This window comes from Melitaea cinxia, chromosome 26, assembly GCF_905220565.1.
Source record: "Melitaea cinxia chromosome 26, ilMelCinx1.1, whole genome shotgun sequence".
NCBI classification, from domain to species: Eukaryota; Metazoa; Arthropoda; class Insecta; order Lepidoptera; family Nymphalidae; genus Melitaea; species Melitaea cinxia.
The window spans coordinates 5,737,958-5,744,816 of NC_059419.1; the positions used below are offsets into that span (position 1 = coordinate 5,737,958).

General features: G+C 31.5%; 1 long non-coding RNA gene across 1 annotated transcript; it reads right to left on the bottom strand.

Annotated features, from left to right (window-relative positions):
* Nucleotides 1–4,480: 4,480 nt before the first annotated feature.
* Nucleotides 4,481–6,505, bottom strand: LOC123666504. Its single transcript, XR_006745258.1, has 2 exons — nucleotides 6,426–6,505; nucleotides 4,481–4,649 (listed from the first exon to the last, which is right to left on the bottom strand). It is a non-coding gene; the product is annotated as an uncharacterized LOC123666504 (long non-coding RNA).
* Nucleotides 6,506–6,859: the final 354 nt, after the last annotated feature.

Genomic DNA, 6,859 nt, shown 5'->3' on the forward strand with positions numbered 1-6,859 from the left:
ATAGTTCGATAAATGTTAAAATCGTAACAGTTTTCCTTGCTGCTGCAAATTTAACGTCTGTGTTTACAAGTAGACAGGAAACTAGCGATGTACACAATGTTAACTAGATTTTAGGAAGGTCTAGTTGATATATTATCATTATTTATGTTTTTTATGTTATATACTGTACGGTATTCGCGATTTTTTCGATTGTTTATATTTATAACTCCGTGTCTTTGTCAAATAGCGTGAGCTTTAAAAGCTTTCTAGATGTTGTGTAATGCAAAATGCAAGTTTTTTTATTAATTTCACGTTTTAATAAGCAAATAGTTACATTTGAACTTAAAAAGTTAATAGATTAATTATTATACGATTCGTATTATAAAATTTATCTTTATTCATATAGGCTTCTATAAAACATATATTTTTTTTAATTCATTCATTAATTGTTTTAATTAACGTTCCGTTTAAAGCGTCTGCTAATAAGATTTTTGTCTAGTTAGTCTACAATACTATAAACAATAATTAGCCTATGTTATTGTAATAGTTATTAATTATGTAGACAAGTGCGCACGGGTTCTGAATCACTGAAGTCTGTGACACGTGCGCCTTATCACTGTAGCACAATAGGCACGTTTGAATAATTTTTGTAACAATCGATGATATCATTTATTTATGTTACGTTAACTTTTGTTTTAGATTGCGATGTTATTTCACGTGGTATTAGTAATCTTACGGGATTTATCGCCATTGTCATTTTCCCCGATGTTACGACAAGGTTGCCGTTGCTATGTTCACTGGTACTGTCGTTTTTGTTACAAATTTGACAGTAATAATCACGTTTGCTGTATTTTTTGAGTAACGTTTAATCTTTAGATTCATACAAACATAAAAAATATTATATTTATAAAAAACATGAATGTTATTTCATTAAAATTGGAATTACAAAATAATATCTTAAAAAGTCATAATTAATTTTACTATACGAAAATTCTAAGAAAACTGCACGCGAGTTTTATAAAAAAACATACTTGGAAGACGAGACAAATGATCCTTTCGAAGTAATTAAAACCGGGTCAACCGAAGCGAATTTTTCAGTCGACTTAACATACTCTATTTTGCAAAAAAAAAACTCATGCGCATTCTTAGAATGTCAAATTAATTCAAAATATCATAATTAAAATGTTTCTTGTTGTGTATTTTTTTCAATCTAATGACACCGATCTTGGGTGTCATCTTAATTACAGGCTAGGGTTGTCCGCTAATCTTGATCAATGTCCTATTAATGTAAGTTTATATCTTGTAACGCGATACCCATCGAATGCTAAACTTCTTATTACTTGTCTTACAAATACTTTAACTATTGATTAGTTTTCCCTTTCCTTTTCTTTTCTTTTTTGATGACCTATACTAATATTATACAGCTGATACTTTAAACTAAAAACTATTGCAATTATGTTTTAAATTTTTAAATAAATAGGTAGTTATTTTGAGTTTCGTTCGATAGGGCCACGTTAGTTTTTCGAATAAAGGAATCTAGTTTAAACGTAATTAAGTAATAGTTAAGTCACAGTCGTTCCACTGAGAGTTGCATTAGTATTAGCAAGGCTTAAAGCTTTTCCTTTTGCTATATTTTGTGACAAAGCCAGTACTGCGGTCACCAACCCGCCTGCCCAGCGTGGTGACTATGGGCAAAACACATGAGTTCACGTTATTTGTGGCGTAAACTTGTGGAGGCCTATGTCCAGCAGTGGACTGTATAGGCTGTAATGATGATGATGATATTTTGTGTTATGTCTTTTCTGTTAATTTGTTAGCAAATGTTAAAAATAAGTTTATTTGTCCCAAAAAACTCGCCAACCCTAAGCGTAACGGGGTCGCAACCCACATCCGTCTGAACACCGACACAGTATTACGTATCAATTACGTGACACTTTAAACAATTTCAGTCACTGTTGTCTAAGTGTACCTCAGTGTCTAGAGTGTTATTCGAGTGTAAGCTAGTTTTTTCATGTCCGAAGGTTACATAGAGTTTTCCGTTGCGGTTTTGATTTTCGTGACCTGGTTTCTGTGTAAATAAACTGGCGACGTCCGAAGCGTGGATGATAAACGACATTTTCTGTTATTTGTTTTAGTTTAATAAACACAGCTGTTTTGTGATAGTAAAAAGAAACGTTGTAGTTAATAGATTTAAGTGTGTGCCAAGCAGATAAACATCGATCATTAGGTAGTTTTATTATTGTTTCATTTAAACTGTTAACAAAAGCGTATTCTACACATTATGCTTTTGATTTGTTCCAATTTGTTTAAACTTACATTTTTAAATAAAATTCACGTCTTAGACAATTTTAAACTCAGAGAGAAGTACACCAACCAACACACGTTCACCACACAACATTACTTATTACACAATATTAATTAAAAATTACTTATTCATAATAGCACCGTAACCTATTTGCAATTTGTAAACGATTAATATTAAACGAAGTGATCAAATTACCATATTAATGATTAACTCTTGTCATCGCGGTTTGGTTGCTTTAGAGCGGAGCTTACAAATTCATACTGGATTAGCATAACAATTGACACGAATGTATATAATTTTTACAATAACTCGCTTAAATAAACCGTATAAAATAATAATAATAATGTACTTAGTTTTTTATTTATTTGTATTTGGGAAACAAACAGTACAAAAAAAAAATAGAGACAATAACAAGATATCGCTTAAGCTTAAGGGAAGTAGAAAGTAAAAAACTTATATATGAATTTACACAAGAATTTCATACAGTTAAATACAAATAAAAACCCATGCACTTAAATGTTTAAAAGTTAACAAAATTAATAAAAAAAGCTGAGCAATGACTACTTAAACAAACTCCAATTTATTAATTTAACAATTGATTTATGTTATTTTTGAAATTTGAAATTGAGCACGAAAATATGGACTTTATCAAATTTTTATTATACATACATACTGTAAGAATGACATTTAAGTCGTTTTGGGCATATTTTGTCTTCGTAGTATCGTACGAGGCGAATCAAATAAGCGTTTTTAGGTTTATTAAATTTAAGGATATTAAAATTTAAACAACTTAATAGGTAAGGGCTATCAATAGCATTATTTATCAGCTTAAAAAGAAAAACTTAATCTCTGAGTATACAGTGAATTCCCAATTGACAGATACTAGGCGAGCCCTGACACGACTTATAAAGTATGTATAGTAAATCTTTAAAAATTAATTTTGTACCTTTTCGAGAGAGTCGGTGTATATTTTATATTGGAGGTTCCAGACAGATGAACCAAATGCCAATAAGGAACGAACCTGCCTATTGTATAAAAGATTAAGAGTAGAGTACCTATTAAGAGCTCAACACGGTCTATGTGGAATCCAAACGTTAATTTGTTATTCACGTAAATACTTAGGTCTCTCTCCCCAGAAAGATGGTCAGTGATTATGTCGTTTAGTTGAAAATCGTAAGTCATCGGCATTTTTTAAGTGTGGATGAGATATTGCGACACTTTTTAACATTAGGAAAGAGGAGATTGTCGCTACAATACTCACATAGTCTGTTGAGGTCTTATTGTAACAGTGATCCGATTGTTCGGACACTCTTCTAAAAACCTTCAAGATGTCTGTATTTCTATGTCCCCTACTTAATGTTACGTCCGTCATTATTAACAATCTATATATATATATATATATATATATATATATATATATATATATATATATAATGAATGTTTGTCTGTTAGTCTTTTATAGAATCATAAACTATGCAATTTATCATGTTATGATCTTCAGCAAAGTGTTGTGCATCATGCATGAGCCCACAAAGGTTTCTGAGTTGGTACGACCAAAAAAAAGCTTAACAACGCGCGCAGAGTACAGCTAGTACAGTATAAATTAAAAAAGTATATAGAAATTATACCTTATATTATTTTCACTGGGGGAGTTAATTATATATGAATCAAATTCAATATTATTAAAACCTGAATATTCATAACTTCAATATCATTGATGACCAATTGATTTTAGTGGTCAATAATAGCAAATTGGCAATATTAATAAAAACCAAAAGTAAACTTTCTACTTAATAAAAACATGTTAAGTTGTAAACAGGCAATACAGTTTTAAGTTGGTTTATCAGACTCAGTAGGTTAATCTTGTTATTTTTGAAGGTAGTGGATACAAACATGTTTGTCTTATCATCTGAAGTGTGCGTTTTTGATAAATAACCCCTTTTAAACTTTAGAACAGTTCCGTATATTGATTGCTTGTGTTTTGGTGAAAATTTATTGTATGGAAGTTTGTTAATAAATATTGTCTTTCATACTTACATACAATAAACATTACAGTTATCGTAATTAAACACACAAGTTTTTTCTAATGTTAATAATATTAGGGTAATGGCACCAGTGGTCAGCCTCATAAGAACTTTTTGAAGTTTGGAAAGCTGGCATTTTTACGGGATTCGTCGGATAATGAAATGTAGTACATGATTGGATTAATTGTTTATTATAGTTTTTAAACAACATATGTCAAAAACAACCTTTCTCTTTATAAAATATATATATAAATTCAAACAAAATATGGCACTTTTTGCCAGTGGTCAGCCTCTAAAATCCAGTAATCAGCCTCGATGAACCCAGTGTTCAGCCCTTATACCTATGAATAAGCATGAGATCAAAATGAGTATTATTTATATCAAAATCAACAATATTATTTATGTCTCTCTTATTTCTTATAGCTAAATTATCAGAACAAAAAAAAATCTCACCTGACCGAAATAGTATTGCAAGTAAACAATCACAGTACTTATTTGAGTTCTTAATTTCTAGAACTTCATCATTAAAACATTAATATTTATTTATAAAATAATCAACGTCATTAATATCTATGCATACTTACTTATATACTATGTAAATATTTCTTTTAGGTTTAATACGCATAACACGAAAGAGAAAAAGGTCACTAGCAAATCTACTAATAGTACCTAGTAAAATCTATTTACAATCAAATAATCACAGCCATAATCTTCCTATTTTTATAAGTCTCAACTCTCTTATATATCAACGAAGATATCTATCTTGTACTCATATCTATCTAATCATCTGAACTGTTACTTGTAATTAAGATATTCATTATTTCCCGGTACCCTATACACTTAGATTTTTTACCACACTTTTTTTTATTTTCTTTAGATAGGGTTTCGTCAGTAGGAACTGAATCACTACTATCTGATGAAATGAGGCGAAACAGATGAAAGATCTATTTTCCTTTTCCTTGTTCACTTTTTATTTACTTTACTAGTGCTCACGCTTACTTTTTGACTTCGTTTGGCTGCTATTTTTTCAGTGTGTTCTTTTTTTATCATTTCCCGTTTTAATTTTCTTTCTAAGACAGAGCAATCAGTTTTCCAGTTTTGGGGCAAATCATAAAACTTGTTTCATCACCATTAAATATTCTCATAGGATCATCCAGTATATCCAGAGCATCGTGTTTTTTTAAGAACTCTGACAAGTCTTGAAACCACTTTCTTATATATTCTTCTGTTATTACTGCTCGTCCCTTAGAAATTTCTTCAGCTGTTCGTATAGATAAGGAAGGGTTTCTTCGAAAAAAGGATTTAAGCCATTTTTTTCCTGGTCTGTCATTTACGAAAGGATTAGGTCTTCCATCGGCCTTTACTATTGCTTGGACCGTATTTAATAAATTGTCAGTCTTTAAAGGAAACCCACATTTTGTTAATTTTGGACACAAATCTACCAGTGCAGCTTCTTCTGCTTTATTTAAAATGGAATCTGGACCCATTTTTCTTGGGCCTTCTGGGACACGTAGATGGAGCCGATCTTGTAGTGTGCCTCCAAGAATTCCAAACGTTCTACTAGCCTATCTTATCGGCATTCCGTTTCGTATGGCTTCGATGGTGGAAGAGAGCTTCTCTGGAGGATAAGTTTGTCTTGGCGGCATTTTGGGCGAAAAATATCTTCTCAATTACTGAAATACAAACTACCTAAATACATTTTATAACTATTTGAGGTAAAACTAAAATGTAGTCTATCGGGGCTGAATACTGGATCAGCAACACCTAGTGAGTGGCCAGCCGCGTAAAAATAAAATGTTTAATGCGGCTGACCACTGGGTTTTTTGTGGAATATGAAAGAACATGCCTTACTAAATTTAAAAATTTTAATTTAACGCTTGTAATGACGCCTTTTCTCGCAATTTTAAAAATAATTCAAGAACCCAGTGAACAGCCCCGGGGGGCCGACCATTGGATCTTTTATAAAAAAGTAGTACCCAATGGTCAGCCCCTACAATATTTACGTAAACCAGCGATATTTTTATTCAAATTAATATAATTCAATACGTGAAGTTATACACAATGTCAAATTGCATAAAAGACTATCACATTTAATAATAAAACATGTTTTTTTTTACCTTTTAAGAGAACACCACGCGAAGTAAAAAATATGGCGGACATGACACTACTGCTCTTTTCAACCGCCGTCACCTGTAAGAACGAGTTTAATTCTCCCCCCTGATCCCCTAACGCATCTGTCGTGTGACATATTATTCAATGAGGAATCAAAGTTTCTATTTAGGTACACGTGATTCGTTTATTCTAATTGTAGCAATATTTATGACCAATAAACGACGCAAAAGGCTGACCACTGGTTCCTGGCTGGCCACTGGTGCTGTTACCCTATATATCAACTTTTAAAACAGAATTAAAAATGATTTTATAGAAAAAGTTATGATGTATAATTTCTTGAAAGTAAGTTGTTAGCGATATCTTAATTCGTCCCGAAGTCTGAACGGACTATCGTGAAAGGTGTTTCCGAAAATTTCAATGTAAATGCGCCTACACATTA